We start from the raw sequence: 16,545 nt of genomic DNA on the forward strand, positions 1-16,545 counted from the left end.
GCGGGGGGTGGAGCTCGGAGCGTATCTCAGGTCCTGCCGGCTTCTGTGAATACAGAATGCGCCGAAGCGGTACAAATATACATTAAAATACGTTACTGGCTCATTATTCCATACAACAACTAAACCACTATTATAGTAATATATGCCCTAGCTCTGCCATTTCTTTTTAGTGGATAAATTATTGTGTTTATAAAATTCCTCTTGTAAATAAACAATGTTTTAATCCCCTCACCCCTATAATGTTCTAATTAAATATCTATTTATATCAAACGCATAAATTATATATAGATAGTATGTTCTCATATGTATATGTAATTTTTAACGTATTTTAATGTATATTTGTACCGCTTCGGCGCATTCTGTATTCACAGAAGCCGGCAGGACCTGAGATACGCTCCGAGCTCCACCCCCCGCAACAGGGAACGTGCTCTACGTAGTAACATCACTCCGGTGCGTGTCGACGTGTCGCGTCAGACGCAGAGCACGCACGGAGATGCCGCGGGGCACGGAGGAGACGGAGGATCTCATGGGACGCAGGTAATATGTCATTTACTATATAATTTAATGTTTATGTTTTAATACATGTACTTGAAAAAGTCTCTTTTATGAGATGAAACGCGTTGTACAATAAAAGAAGATCGTGCTTTCATATCTCGGAGCATTGTATGGAAGGTCTTTTTGTTTAAAGGAGCGCGGATTGTTTTTTTATTTTACTATAAGGACACAGCAGGAGGGACAGTGAGGTGACAGGACACAGCAGGAAGGACAGTGAGGTGACAGGACACAGCAGGAGGGACAGTGAGGTGACAGGAGGGACAGTGAGGTGACAGGACACAGCAGGAGGGACAGTGAGGTGACAGGACACAGCAGGAAGGACAGTGAGGTGACAGGACACAGCAGGGGGGCAGTGAGGTGATGGGACACAGCATGGGGGACAGTGAGGTGACAGGACACAGCAGGAAGGACAGTGAGGTGACAGGACACAGCAGGAAGGACAGTGAGGTGACAGGACACAGCAGGGGGGGCAGTGAGGTGACCAGACACAGCATGGGGGACAGTGAGGTGACAGGACACAGCAGGGGGGCAGTGAGGTGACAGGACACAGCATGGGGGACAGTGAGGTGACAGGACACAGCTGGGGGGACAGTGAGGTGACAGGACACAGCAGGGGGACAGTGAAGTCACAGGACACAGCAGGGGGGACAGTGAGGTGACAGGACACAGCAGGGGGGCAGTGAGGTGACAGGACACAGCAGGGGGGGCAGTGAGGTGACAGGACACAGCAGGAGGGACAGTGAGGTGACAGGACACAGCAGGGGGGTAGTGAGGTGACCAGACACAGCATGGGGGACAGTGAGGTGACAGGACACAGCAGGGGGGGCAGTGAGGTGACAGGACACAGCAGGAGGGACAGTGAGGTGACAGGACACAGCATGGGGGACAGTGAGGTGACTGGACACAGCAGGAGGGACAGTCCACTGCACTCAGGGAGCCTCCTGCCCTCCTGTCATCTCCTCACTTTGGACTGGGCCAGCCTGACTGCTCCGACGGCCCCTTAGAGCTTCCAGAAGGTTCCAGTCTCACTGGTAATGCCTGGTCTGGTAGGAGGCCATTGCTCATCCATTTTGTTGTAATATTCTTCCATTGATAACTCGGCTTGGTAACAGCAAATATGGCCGCTGCCTTCTGTTGGACGGAGACTATTCAGGACGTACAGTTTGTTCTCTTGTGACTGAAGTGGCAGGTTCCTGTGACTACAAATGAGATGCAACAGTTGTCAGTACTGTGCCAAGTGGTCGGAGAAGCAAGAATAAACTCCATAGTGTCCCCAGTAGAAATAATACCCCCATAATGGCCTCAATAGTAATAATACCCCCATAGTGACCCTAGTAGTAAAAGCACCCCCGTAGTGTCCCCAGTAGTAGTAATACCCCCATAGTGGCCCCAGTAGTAATAATGGCCCCCACAGTGACCCTAGTAGTAATAATACTCCCATAGTGACCCCAGTAATAATAATGCCTCCATATCACCCCTCTCTGACATTCTCTCTGGATTTGGCCAGTGTTTTTCAGCATCAAGCAGCTCGCAATCAGGAATATTGGAGATTCAGAACCCCTTACCCAGCAAACTGTGAGTACGAGCCGGGGGTCCTATTGCTGATGGTAATGGGGCTCTGCTAATTATAATTATAGATCTCTGCCATCATACCCCTTCCTATGTTTTTTACTGGATCGGCAGGACAACTAGCCGCGGTATACCATATTACGGTTGCATTCTCCCTACAAGCGTTACTTTGAGGACTTTACTATTATATGGTAACTCCTATTTAGCACAGCTGGGGATTTGCTACAGATGCAGTCAGATCTGGCGATTTAAAATTTAAAAAAAAGCATACCTCACCTAGAAGCGCTGTCCAGGGCTCCGCTGCAGCTTCTTCCGGGTCCCTGATACTTGTTTTCTTCTTCCCTTCTGGCCAGGGATTGAAAATCCCTGCCTCTTGGAAGCACTGGCTGTGATTGGTTGATGTGTAGCCAATCACAGCCAGCGCTCGATGAATGGCTGTGATTGTTTCATCGAGTGCTGGCTGCGCTTGGCTAAGCGTCAGCCAGTCACAGCCAGCACTTCAAGGAGGCAGGGATTTTTCAATCCCTGGCCAGAAGAGATGAAGGAGAATAGTGCCGAGGACCCCGGGAGAAGATGCAGCTGGGCTGACAGCACCAGAGAGGTGATGTATGTTTTTTTTTTTTGCAGCCAGGGCTTAGATTAGGGCTTTGACAGCAGGAGTTCCTAATGTCAAAGTTGCATCGCACCGTCGAAAATCCCGTTTTCCTGCGATGCAACAGAGAGAAAGGCTCCATAAGGAAACATGGGGTACAAAACCTCGCATGTCGCTGGCATATCGCCGGACCTGCAAGGTTTTTGTGTCGGATTGTTGCATTCTACAAAACATGGCATGTGTGAATTAAGCCATAGGAAAACATGGGCTTCACATACATGTGATTTGTAGCATCATAGCAACGCTACAAAATCATGCGACTTTGTCACCTATGTGAACCCAGCCTAAAGGTGTGTGAGTTGATCCCCAGCCCTGTTAGTGAATACGCAGATAAGAGGTGCAGTGGGGTGCGTGGGGGTTGAAGTGAGAAGGAGCGCAGGTTTCCTTCCAAAGGAGAGTATAGCAGTGTAGATGGAAAAGAGTTTAGGTTAGGTTGTATGGTGGGCCTCCCTAAATAACGTGTTTTTAAAGCTGTGGGCGTTGGGAATTAACCTGATTATCTAGTGCAGCTCAGGAAAAATCTTGGAAGCGGAGGTGGGAGGTCCAGACTAGAGAGGAATTTAGTCTAAGGTCATTAGCAGAGCGGAGAGCATGGGTAGGGTGGTAGACAGAGAAGAGGGAGGAGATATAGGTCTGTGGAGAGCCTTATGGATGAGGGAAATGGAAATGCACGGAGTATAATGTAAAAAATTATTAATACGATGTATCAATGTTAGACTCTACTCAGACTTACATTAGGAGCCTCTGTCCAGGGTTTCCATTAGAACAGTATACCAGTACAGTGGTATTTTTTCTGGTAAAATGACAAACACCGTGATGAAAACCTGACGGAACCCATTCTTGTCAATGGGATCTGTCTGGCTCCGTTGATGTCCCTCATATGACGGATCTGTCACACCGTTACTGAAGTTTTTCTGTTCCTATGATGGAAATGTGAACAGATTCTTAGGTGTAAGATATAAAGAGATATTGGTAAGTGGAGCTGTGATTTATCTTGTCTCGATGTCCTCCATAATTGTAGGTTTACCACCTGGGCGAGGGTCAGGATTCCACGTCCTGGCTAAACAATAACAAAGGAGACCTGGGCAAGATGATCCTCTCTCACTTGGAGAATGTGGTTGACTTCCTCCACACCGAGTTCCCCGAGAAGAAACTGCTGATGTGGGATGACATGCTGAGAAAGCTGAGCAGAGAGAGCATACAAGGTGAGTGGCCACCTGTCTACTGTTTCCTTTTAGCAAAAACGGTAGCCAATCAGAGGGTGGGGTGGGGCTATAACACAGTGTAGCCAATCAGATCCTGGCAGTGATGAGTGTAGCAGCAGATGAGTATGCTGAGCATATGGGGCAATGACCTGTCCACTTTCTTTGGTATGTTAGTAAGACAGTAGCAGTGACGGAGGGGGACATACAAAAGGTTACAAGAAGCTACAGCAGCACAGAGTATCTTAGATCAGGAAGTGATCTGTGGTTGTGCTAGTGAGGACAGGACGGAATGTGATGTGTCAGCAAAGTGGAGACAAGTAGAAGGCCACAGACATGATTTAAAGTGACCCTCCGGTCCTGAAGAAACATAGATGGCCGCACCGCTAGTCTGACTACCTGAGGCACACTGTGCATTAATATGCATGGATAGTCAGCGCTTGCCATGCTGAATCCTCAGGTGAATTCCAGTCATCTAAGCCTCGCTTTACGGTGTATGTGCTGGAAGATGAGACATGAGAGGCGCACGTCACTTACATGGGATTCAGCCTGGTTTGTACTGACGTCAGAAGGAAAGTGGGGGGCAGCGAGAGGCTGAAGAGGAGGGATTTAACAAGTGACATCTTTACTTGGAGCTGTAATGGCGCCGCCTCTTGAGGCAGGGCATTTGACTAACAGGCGCTCTGCAATAAAAGTAGGATTTTGACTTTTCTGCCGATTTGCTCTATTCTGCTTAAAACATCAATGTTATCCTGCTGCTATGCTGTTTTACACTGTGGGGCCAGGTAATATACCTATATTCTGCTGACAGGTTCCCTTAAAGGTAGTGGTAGGAGCAAGGTATAGTGATGCCAGATCTATGAGCAGGCCATACATAAGATTTCTCTGTTGGAGGTCAGTCAGGAGACCCCGTACATGTATTAGATTGTTGGCAGTGGTGATTTAAGAGCTTTTTAACACAAGAGTTTTTTTCCGTGCGAGTATGGTCCGATTTTCAATTGTACGGAAATAGAACACACTGATTTCATAATCAGACAGTCTGAGCAAAAAAAATGCAGCATGTCCTATCTTGGTCTGATTCTTGGGCAAGAATTGTCCATTTAAATCAACGGGTGCATTAAAAAAACGGAATGACATATGAGTGCGTTCTGTTTATTTTTTCATGCACCCATTGATTTTAATAGAACTTTTCAATTAGATCAGTTGAGCCACCTTCCATTTTTTAATGCACAGAAAACACAGATGACACTTGGATGACACTCTTGTGTGGAGAAAAGCAAAAACACATGAAAATCAAAAGGAAAATTGGTCAGTTTTGTCCATGGATCGGAATTGCACTCGCCCATTTGAACCAGAAAAGTCCAACATGGAACCACGTTTTAAATATGCATCCTAAATAGGGATTTTTAACACGGTTTTCAATGTTGTATGTAGATTTTGATGCGAATTTTGAGCTTCCAATGAGTTTAATGAGAAAATTTGGCACCAAACTAACATCAAGAAGTGAGAAGTCCCTTTTTTTCCAAGTCTGCAGGAGGAAAAATCCATGTAGTTTAATCAGTAACATGGGATGTCCATTAGAATCAATATCTGGTATTGCAGCTCGTCCCCTCTTCACTGGGGCATTTTTTTAGAGTCAGGTTAAGTGCTCCCTCCCTCGGGCATATTTGCTCGTGTGCAAAATGTACGTGAACAGTATGATGTCAATCCGGTGGAAAATCGCAGCATGCTCTATTTTTGTGCGCACCAAATGCCCCCATAGAAGTCTATGGGGGGAGGGGGTGCAAATGGGCACACAATACACAAGGAGATGCGCAGTACGCAGCGCAATTTAGCTGGAAAAGGAACACATACTAAATGTGTCTTCTGACCTCACATTCCCTTGGACTATCTATGAGTAAATTTACAACTGCAGTTTCAAAAGTCACAGGCAGGGGGCAGCAGTTATTATACATCATGCAGTTGTCAGCTTCAGCTGCATATCTATATATATAAAAACGAAAGCCTTCACTGACTGACTCGCCACTAATTCTTCAACTTCCCGATGTCGTAGAAACATGAAATTTGGCACGAGCATTGATTGTCATAAATAGGAAAAGTTAATGGGTCCCAACTCGATTATTCAATTCTAAGCGCAAAAGAATTAGCATCCAAATTTTACGTACGGAATCTAATTCTCTCACTTCCCGATGTCATAGAAACTTGAAATTTGGTATGAGCATTGATTATGTCATAAATAGGAAAAGTTCATAGGTCCCAACTCCATTATTCAATTCTAAGCGCCAAAAAATTAGCATCCAAATTTTACGTACGGAATCTGATTTTCTCACTTCGCGATGTCATAGAAACATGAAATTTGGTATGAGCATTGATTATGTCATAAATAGGAAAAGTTAATGGGTCCCAACTCGATTATTCAATTCTAAGCGCAAAAGAATTAGCATCCAAATTTTATGTATGTAATTTAATTCTCTCACTTCCTGATGTCATTTTATATAAAGGAAACGTTGCATGGTTACCTCCACGTGGTGTTTTCTGGGTAACGCAAAGAACCATGCAAAATGGTGAACATACTTTTTTCCTCGGTATCTCTAAAGTAACCACGACTTCATAAGATTTTCCGTGTGAACACCAGATAAACACCAGTACCAAATTAACTCGGGCGAAGCCGGGTATATCAGCTAGTTGTATAATAAGGGAGAGTGGCATCACATTGTCTTAAAGCTTCAGAACGGCTGCAGAGCTTCGGGCTACTTACAGTTGCTGTAAGAGACCCTATACTGTAAATGCATCCACATCTACGGCATGTACCTCCTCTGCCATTCTGGGGTATGTCAGTCAATGTAAATGCTGTCCTGGGATTACTCTACTGCTCAGTGGTCTGTGCATTCACTACCTGCATTGAGGAGTATAATGGTTTGATTCGCTCTATTGGATTGATGACATTATGGCTGAGATGAAGGTGGTCTACCTACAGACCTATAGTGCTCATGTCACTGATTGCCCGTTGTCTGTCCCTGCAGGTACGATCATTACTCAGTGCTCTGTGAGCTGCTCCCGGTGGGCATCCCCTCCCTGGCGGTGTGTCTAAAGACTCTCAAGTACGGTAAGCGCGTTCACTTAAGTCACTGAGATGTGTCGCCTTATCTGCAGCATTGTCACCTGTCTTCTCCCACACAGGAGACCTCAACGAAGATGCCAAGAAGGACATCAGTCACATACTAGGATTCAGCAGCATCAATCCGGAGAAAAACACTTGGTAACTACAACCCATAGCCTTTACTGAGGGGGTTAAAAAGGTTGGACCAGAATTTCAAGTTCTGTCCACTTTATTTACTTTCATTTAGGCCGTCTGCACAGCGGCGGGTCGGATTCTGCATGTGGAATCCGGCCCTGGCAGCAGTAGCGTCCGTGCGTACCTGCTTTCGTTTTCTTCTTTCTGTACTGCGGATGGCTGCACGGCTCGCCGTCGGACATGCGCAGTACAGATTGTTTTTTTAATTCTTGCTTTTCCCGCGGAATCTGCGGCCCCCAATGTCAATTGCAAACGGGCCGGGGTCAGACGGCTTCCATTGACTTCAATGGAAGCCATCTGTGGGTAATCCGCAGGAAATGGAGCATGCTGCGATTTTATTTTTTTCGTTTTTTTTATTTTTATTCATTCACGTTCGGAAATCGCAATTGGTTTTCGCTCATGTGCATGAAAAATCACTTTTGCATTGCACTATATAGTTGATATTTGCTGCGGAATCCGGAGGCGGTCGCTCTCTCTGGATTCTGCAATTCAAGTCCGCCCCTGTGCATTCACCCTTAGGGCTTATTCAGACGACCGTATATCAGCCGGGTATTCACGCTGGCCGATATATGGCGTCCCTCTCTGCAGGGGGAGGAGGCTGGAAGAGTCGGGAGCAGTGCACTGAGCTCCTGCCCCCTCTCCGCCCCTCGGCACTATTTGCAATGAGAGGAGGTGGGGTGGGGGTGGAGCTAAGTTTTAATTTTTAATGCTTTTCTTTACTCTTTCCATACTTTGCTTTTTCTTTGCACCTTGTTTGTACTGTTTTTAGTGTTCACTCAGCTTTCTGAAGAAGAGGTTATACCTCGAAACGTGTAACCTGCTGGTTATATAATAAAGCATCTTTAGTTATCTTTGGCTCCACCTCTCATCTAATTTGACACCCGCCACCAGGTTGTGCCAGAGTCCTCCCTTTTTTAGACTTCTATCAGTGTATACCAGGCACAGAGCTGTAGGTTACATAGCATTGGTGTCAGGTATTTGCAACTTAATCCCATTCAGTGGATTGGGACTGAGCTGCAGATAGGTCACGTAACCAATAAACGTGTCATCACAGCACTTGTCTGGGGTTAAAAAGCTGATTGATATGGATCCCAGGAGTAAGACCCCACCAATCTGGTATTGATGGCTCATCCTAAGGACAGGCCATCAATATTCACATCACGGATAATCCCGGGAACTTGATATTATGTTTGACCCCCATAAACTATGTTATGGGGCTCCAAGGTGATGGAATGGGCAGTCCTTGGACCAGTGTCTCATATTCACTTTCTGCGTGCGCATTTCCTATTCATCTCTATGCAAGATGCATGTGCAGAAAGAGTCAAGCCGTTGGCACCTGTAATCTTTGTGGAGATACAGCTCTGCAATGGAGCACCCAGTGAGTATGGAACGCAGCTCCCAGGACTCTCTGTTCCATCACCTTTCAGCCCCATGACACAGTATATGGAGCTCAAATGCAATGGCAGGTTTTCAGTAAGGCTGCAATACCAGAAATAGCCCATGAACAAGAGTGGCGCTGTTTCCAGAAAAACCCTGGAAACCCTTTTAATGAACGACAATGAAGTTTATAGTAGAAATATAATTCTTTGGTGATTTCTTCCTCCTAGTGATGGGACCGGAGGATTTCCTGGATCTGAAATTTATAACATGGTGAAGAAAGTCCACAGCGAACTGAAGGGGAAGGTTCATGAAATCACAGAGGGAGACAGGTAAGAAGGGAATGACCAAACTATGACTGCACAGCAGTGGATGTGAGCTATATGACTAGTAGAGTACCCAGGGACAGGGTACATCACAGGGTCCATACGGTGGTGCTGGGCACCAGCTCCACATTCTCCATGGTACAGGGCAGAGTTTCTCAGTACTAAATACCTTCTGCTGGGGCTGATTTTGCCAAAAATTAAAATCTCAATTTTTTTTAATTTATGGAAAGTTTTCAATTTCAATCTCAATTTTCTTTTTTTGCTAAATACTAAGACTGCGAGACGAGTTGTAGATTTCAGTGGTACCATGAAGGGGTACAAGTGGAACTTTTTGATTGCTTTTTATTGTGTTTTTTAGGAGACAGATGAATGAAAAATAGCAATGTATCTATAATTAAAATAGTGACTAGTCGCCCTCTCCTTGGGCCACCGACCTGGTCTCCTCTGCTCAGGTCTATGCTAAAACCGGTAGTGATGATGTCACATCCATTGCTCACATGACCACTGCGGCTAATTGCGGTCTACAGTGGTCACATGTTGTTTCCGCAGTCGTGACCACTGGGGGCAGCGATTGGCTGAAGCAGTTATGTGAGCAATAAATGTGACCCTTTCAGTGGGGAGCAGGTAGACAGCGCTGGGCCAGAGCACAGCAATACCATTCCCTACTTACCCTAAGCTTCTGTTTTAAAGTGGCAGTAACCCTTCCTTATATCCGCCTGTATCCTAGGGAGGCTTCCTATGTCCCCCGTTTAAAAAAAATCCTAACCCTTTTATTGTCCATCAAGGTAGCTGTCTGAGGCCTTTTTTTCTGAATGAGTTGTATTCTTCCATAGTACTATTTAATGTACCATATAATGTACTGAAAAACGTAAAAAAATTCTAAGCCAAAACTTTTTTTATATTTCTGTTGAGGGCTCGTTTTTTACGGGACGTTCTGTGGTTTAGGGCTTATTCACACGGGCATCTGCGTTTTTACATTTGCCCACCGGCCCATGTGAACTGGTGCATTGTAAACCAATGCATCAGAGGGGCAGTGTATATTAGCCGGGCATGAAAACGCGGCCGATATTGGATTCCAATGCATCAGATCACACAGACCTATTCCTGAGACGTAAAAGCGCCCGCCCGGAAAGATCTTCCTGTCCTGACTATGGCCACTGCCAAGGACTCCTATGGGAGCCAATGACAGCAGCCAGAGAAGGAAGGTGGAAGGGAGTTTAGCAGTGTGTCTGCTAAACTCCCTCCCCCTTTTATCCTCCCCTCCGGCTGTTTGCAATGGGAGGGGGCGGGGAGGGGGCATAAGCTTAGCTCCGCCCCACACCATCCCATTGCAAACAGCTGGAGGGGAGAAGAGAGGAGGTGAGCCAGGGAGGGAAGGGGAAGACAGCTTAGCTCTGTCGTCCCCCTGCCCGACGGCATATATGCCAAGCCCGTGCATCGCATGGTAGCATATTCGCTCATGTGAATAAGCCCTTATATTGTATGACTTTTTGATTGCTTTTTATTACCTTTTCTCTTGGAGACGGTGGTGACTACAGCGCAATTTTGTGTGGGGTTTTTTCTGATGATGTTTACCGTGCTGGGTAAACAATGCCTTAGGACAGCCTCAGACAACCGTATATCGGCCGGGTTTTCTCTGCAGGGGGATGAGGCTGTAAGAGCCGGGAGCAGTGCACTGAGCTCCCGCCCCCTCTCTGCCCCTCGCCACTATTTGCAATGGTCGTCTGCATAAGCCCTTAGTTTGATAGATCAAACTTTTATGGACGCAGAGATGCCAAGGCAGAATAAACAGTGTTCCAAGTGCAGGCATTAAGACAGACTTAATTTAGAGTACCTCCACACGGTGATCCCTTAATTTAGGATGCCCTTGTGTGAACAACTAAAGACGTGTAGCTCAACCCAGCAGTCCCAGACTTCAGGACGCTCGGGTATGTAAATTAAAGACAAGTACCTCTGCACTGGGCCTTGGGAAAACACACTCGCGGTTCGCTCACGCTCCCTCTCTCTCTGGGGCTTAATCTTCGCTCATGCTAGAACAGTCAATCAAGGGAACCTCTCCTCTTCTTCCATTCTTCACTGCATGAGGGTTGAAGGTACCCCCATGGAGCACTCTTGATCAGGAACCCAGAAGAATCTCAACCTCTGAAGAATGGACCCCTCAGAACTCCTTTCCCACTCTCAGACACTCACATTTATAGCCTCATACCACGTGACAGGACCTAAATTGATACATTCACAGGCAATTTGCAGGCCCTTGCAAACACTTAACCCATCACACGCTGCAGCTGTGCAATACACATAAGAGCATGACTAGACAGATTTGCACAGTACACCAACATAAGACAGGACATGTATGACATTATGGAGTGAGGCAGGAAAGCATGTACTGGGCCACTACACAATCCTAACCCTGGGGCCGACCCAAAAAGGGCTGGGGCCTCATATGGGCTGGGGCCTATTCTGTTAGGTATGTACCTTACAGAGCAGACTGCTAGGGGGAGGCACCCGGTTCATGGTCTATTGGGCTCTGCCATGGCCTTCTGGATCGTGGTTTTTAAGGTACCATTTAAAGGGGTGGTCCCGCGAAACAAAGTGGGGGTATACACTTCTGTATGGCCATATTAATGCACTTTGTAATGTACATTGTGCATTAATTATGAGCCATACAGAAGTTATTCACTTACCTGTTCCGTTGCTAGCGTCCTCGTCTCCATGGTGCCGTCTAATTTTCAGCGTCTAATCGCCGGATTAGACGCGCTTGCGCAGTCCGGTCTTCTTCTTTTCTGAATGGGGCCGCTCGTGCCGGAGAGCGGCTCCTTGTAGCTCCACCCCGTCACGTGCCGATTCCAGCCAATCAGGAGGCTGGAATCGGCAATGGACCGCACAGAAGCCCTGCGGTCCACCGAGGGAGAAGATCCCGGCGGCCATCTTCACCAGGTAAGTAAGAAGTCACCGGAGCGCGGGGATTCAGGTAAGCACTGTGCGGTTTTCTTTTTTAACCCCTGCATCGGGTTTGTCTCGCGCCGAATGGGGGGGGCTATTGAAAAAAAAAACCCCCGTTTCGGCGCGGGACAACCCCTTTAAGCTCTCTGCTCTACCTCTGCTTTGTGGATGGTACGGGGCATAAAAGGCCTGTTCTACCCCCAAGGCTTTCATTACTTTCTGTATCACTTCTCCTGTGGAGGGAGTACCTTGGTGACTCTCAGTTATCCCTGGTACACCGTACCTGAATACCACCTCAGATATCAATTCTTGGCGGTCCTGAGCGGGAAAACCCCAGTCGATCAAATGAGGATAGGTTATCAATAAAAATAGCCCAGAAAAGCCCTTCAATCCACAATCAGGCTCTGGTGGTGGCTAATCTCCTTGGGAACAAAAGGATGGGGTATGAAAAATGAACATCCCTATCCGTCTTTTCCTTGACATCAGTCAGGTGACAGTTGAGCTACCCTAATACCCATTAGAGAGTCGTCTGGCCCTGCCGCTATCAGCAGGTTTAGATGACTAAACTCTAATATGTATGGGGGCCTTAGGCTTCCTTCACATGGGTGACACGAAAAAAAAGATTGCTCACCTATTCTGGTGGCACCCCATCCATCGCTGCAGTCTCAGTCCCTGCCGCTCGGAGCCCAGCGGAAGCGGTAGGCGGTCATGTGCCATTCATTTTGCAGGTGACCACTCAGCCATTTGTAGGAAGGTGATCGGGTGCCCGCTGACAGCGCTGGTATACACTGAGATCGCAGGTGAAGCCGCTGCTCCACCTCCTGCCTACTGGCCGACGCTTGGAATTGCAGGAGCAGCTCCTATTGATTTCAATAAAGGCTGTTGCTGCAGTTACAAGCGCCGGCCACTACACAGGTGTCGGAGCAGCAGCTCCCGCTGCGACCCCAGTGTATATCAGTGCTGTTAGCGGACAACAAATCAACCATTGACAACCTATTCTGAGGATAGGTCAATAACCCTTTCCAATCCATTTTTGGATTAAGGGTTTCCTAGGGGGCTTGTGATTTCTGCCGTTTTATATAATGGCGCCATCTACTGGCTAATTCAATAACTACATGATGGGATGTGTGGGAGCAGCCTGACGAGTGGCCGGCAGAATAATATAAGTATACACTGTCTAACAAGCATACATCTTCCGATATTGGAGCTGTACTGACTTCAGTGGTTAACATATTTGTTATCCCTGATCCTGTAAGAGTCTGATTTATTAAAATAACCCACAATTTCTCCCACACAGTGACCGTCTTCAGACACCGTGCCGGAGTTCCACTTTTTTAGTCACCCAGTCTGCAAGAAAAATGTTATACAAAGTGATCACAAAGCTGTATGTGGCCCAAAACAGTACCAACGGAAACTTCAGGCTGCCCCACAAAAACCGCCCCGTCACACAGCTGCATCAATGGAGAAATACCGTGATGGAGCTCAAAAGATGGGGGCAGTCATGTTCTTATTTCTTAAAAACATGGAAATTTGGTATCGCCGTATTCATACTCATCCACAAAATAAAGTTAACGGCATTTTTTTCTGTACTATTGACGTCATGAAAACAAGACCCCTTAACAACAGTGGGATTGTGTTTTTTCAGTTCATTTTATGGCACCCTTGTAAAATACATCTCGCCCTCACATGACCGTGTCATCTGATACACCAGAGAGTTGCGTCTCAGTCGTAACATCTATACTCCTTTTTTATTTAGGAGAAGCCATTTTCACATCAAAGCTGTTGACCCTCGTTCTAGTGGTCCAACCACAACCAATTTTGCTGGGCATGAAGAAATGTGGCTTTGGTGCCAGTTGTAATATAGGATCAGACAGAGCAATCCAATCCTGAGGCTCCGACTACTAGAGGGGAGGCTCAACCCCCATCTGTGAAGGTCGGGAAAACAAACAAGCATGCTTTAATTAAGCTGCGGGCACCATGAATAGTCTATGGGCGGCTTGAACTCCGGATCATCCGTGCGAGTGCCCCACGTGGATCCTGGGACATGAGCCCTAAAATAGAATTCAAGTTTCTCACACACTATGCGAATAAGCTGCAGGATATTCCATAGACAGACCCGTACTGTCTATGCTGCCCCCATTGCATAATCCAGCCCCTCTCGATCGGTGATGTGAATGACATCTCCTACATCATCCACAGCACTGTCCGAATCTGATGCATGCGCCGTGACCACAAACCAGCGCATGCGCAGAAAAATCACTTGAGTGCATCCACAATAGGGCCCGGCGATCCCACACTGCAGCCCCGCAGTCCTTCCGGTCTTTGTTGTGGCCCGGCTACCACCTGCTCACTGTAGCCAATTAGGGGCCCCAGTAGTCCGGTATCCTTCTCCTGGCATAGATGCTGCTAGTGGATATGCCAGGAGAACAACAACTGGCCCTTGCAGCGGTCAGGTGGTAGTCGTTCCACAACACAGATCGGGAGGACTGGGGGTCTGCAGCGCTGGATCGCCGGGTCTGTCAGCGGATAAGTCCCTCTATGATGTTATTATAGCATGCGCAGACATAAAGCCCCATTCACAGGAGCGCATTTTCGGTCCATATTTTTTACTGACTGAATACGGACAGCGCACAAACCCCCCTAAGTTGTTGTATTCAGATGTGCGGTTTTTGGGGGTATTTTTTAAATGTGGACTTATATTGCGCAAAAAAATAAAATCGAAATACGTCCTACTTTATTCCATATTTACGGACCAAAATCACCCAATAAAGTCTATAAAGAACATTTTTTGCACGCTCCGTTTTCTGTGGATTGTGACAAAATGGACATCACATGGGCCTTCTTGCTTTTTTTTCGCCCACACATGAAAAACAGCTGACACATGGATGCAGCATGGGCATAAGAATAAAACACACGCACGGACAACCCCTATACGGCCAGCTCCACATGGGCGAACACATATTTGCAAGCGATGGAACACTGTGAATTTGCGGAATGAGCAATGTTTTTTTTGCACCCGCATTGAAGCATCGTACTATATATTTGGCCCCGCAGGACATGTTTATTTGTGCGCGGCAAACAAAAACACCCCAATTGAAATGGCTAATTAGTTCCCGAGGTGTTCTTTTTCCAGTGCGATTACAGTGTTTCACGCATCTCCATGCGTATTGTGTGCCCCCATTGACTTCTATGGGGACCTGTGGTGCGCAAATGTGCAGAAAAATAGAGCAATGTTTTATCTTTCTTTTGCGTAAGCGAAATATAAATGAAGTCATTGAGATCAGCGGGTTCTGTTCTCTGCATATTGCAGTGTGAAGCCAGCCTAACTGAATGGCTGCCCGTCTGGCCACATGGCATCGCCCGCCCTCACTGGCGTACATATAGGGGGTGCTGGGGGTGCGGTTGCGACCCGGCCCCTGAGCCCCTGGGGGCCCACGGGGCTTACTTTCCACGACACTGACTGACTGCACTTACTTTCACTATGGTCTCTGAGCAGGCAGGCAGCCTCTCCTGCACATCGGTGCTTCCTCCCAGGACCTCCGCTCAGACCCCTCCCCCATCTGGTTCTCCAGCACAGAGATCATCAGAGGGGAGGGGTCAGAGCGGAGGTCCTGGGAGGAAGCGCCGATGTGCAGGAGAGGCTGCCTGCCTGCGCAGAGACCATAGTGAAAGTAAGTGCAGTCAGTGAGAGGGAACGTCCTCGGTATGATTAAGAGGGGGGAGGGGTGTTCTGTGTGTGATGGTGAGTGGGGGTGAGTGAGGGGTGTTCTGTGTGTGATGGTGAGTGGGGGAAACGAGGGGTGTTCTGTGTGATGGGGAGGGGGGGGGGCGAGGGGTGTTCTGTGTGATGGGGAGTGGGGGGGGGGCGAGGGGTGTTCTGTGTGATGGAGAGTGGGGGGGGGGCGAGGGGTGTTCTGTGTGATGGAGAGTGGGGGGGACTGAGGGGTGTTCTGTGTGATGGGGAGGGGGGGTGAGTGAGGGGTGTTCTGTGTGATGGGGAGTGGGGGTGAGTGAGGGGTGTTCTGTGTGATGGGGAGTGGGGGTGAGTGAGGGGTGTTCTGTGTGATGGGGAGTGGGGGTGAGTGAGGGGGGGTTCTGTGTGATGGGGAGTGGGGGTGAGTGAGGGGGGGTTCTGTGTGATGGGGAGTGGGGGTGAGTGAGGGGGGGTTCTGTGTGATGGGGAGTGGGGGTGAGTGAGGGGGGGTTCTGTGTGATGGGGAGTGGGGGTGAGTGAGGGGGGGTTCTGTGTGATGGGGAGTGGGGGTGAGTGAGGGGGGGGGGTTCTGTGTGATGGGGAGTGGGGGTGAGTGAGGGGGGGGGGTTCTGTGTGATGGGGAGTGGGGGTGAGTGAGGGGGGGGTTCTGTGTGATGGGGAGTGGGGGTGAGTGAGGGGGGGTTCTGTGTGATGGGGAGTGGGGGTGAGTGAGGGGGGGTTCTGTGTGATGGGGAGTGGGGGTGAGTGAGGGGTGTTCTGTGTGATGGGGAGTGGGGGGGGGCGAGGGGTGTTCTGTGTGATGGGGAGTGGGGGTGAGTGAGGGGGGTTCTGTGTGATGGGGAGTGGGGGTGAGTGAGGGGTGTTCTGTGTGATGGGGAGTGGGGGGGGACGAGGGGGGTTCTGTGTGTGAT

At 48.1% G+C, this 16,545-nt stretch overlaps 1 long non-coding RNA gene across 3 annotated transcripts in view; it reads left to right on the plus strand.

Annotated features, from left to right (window-relative positions):
• The first annotated feature begins 4,613 nt into the window (after window positions 1–4,613).
• LOC136577643 (uncharacterized) overlaps window positions 4,614–16,545 on the plus strand; it is a 90,875-nt gene continuing 78,943 nt past the window's right edge. The window contains exons 1-5 of one of the 3 annotated variants that reach the window (XR_010786535.1): window positions 4,614–4,672; window positions 7,002–7,084; window positions 7,159–7,237; window positions 8,881–8,982; window positions 13,217–13,344. This is a non-coding gene — a long non-coding RNA (uncharacterized lncRNA). Of the gene's footprint in view, window positions 4,673–6,916; window positions 7,085–7,158; window positions 7,238–8,880; window positions 8,983–13,216; window positions 13,345–16,545 lie in introns of those variants that run through there. The other 2 variants (XR_010786534.1, XR_010786536.1) reach the window with 2 other exon arrangements.

This window comes from Eleutherodactylus coqui, chromosome 8 (genome assembly GCF_035609145.1).
Source record: "Eleutherodactylus coqui strain aEleCoq1 chromosome 8, aEleCoq1.hap1, whole genome shotgun sequence".
NCBI classification, from domain to species: Eukaryota; Metazoa; Chordata; class Amphibia; order Anura; family Eleutherodactylidae; genus Eleutherodactylus; species Eleutherodactylus coqui.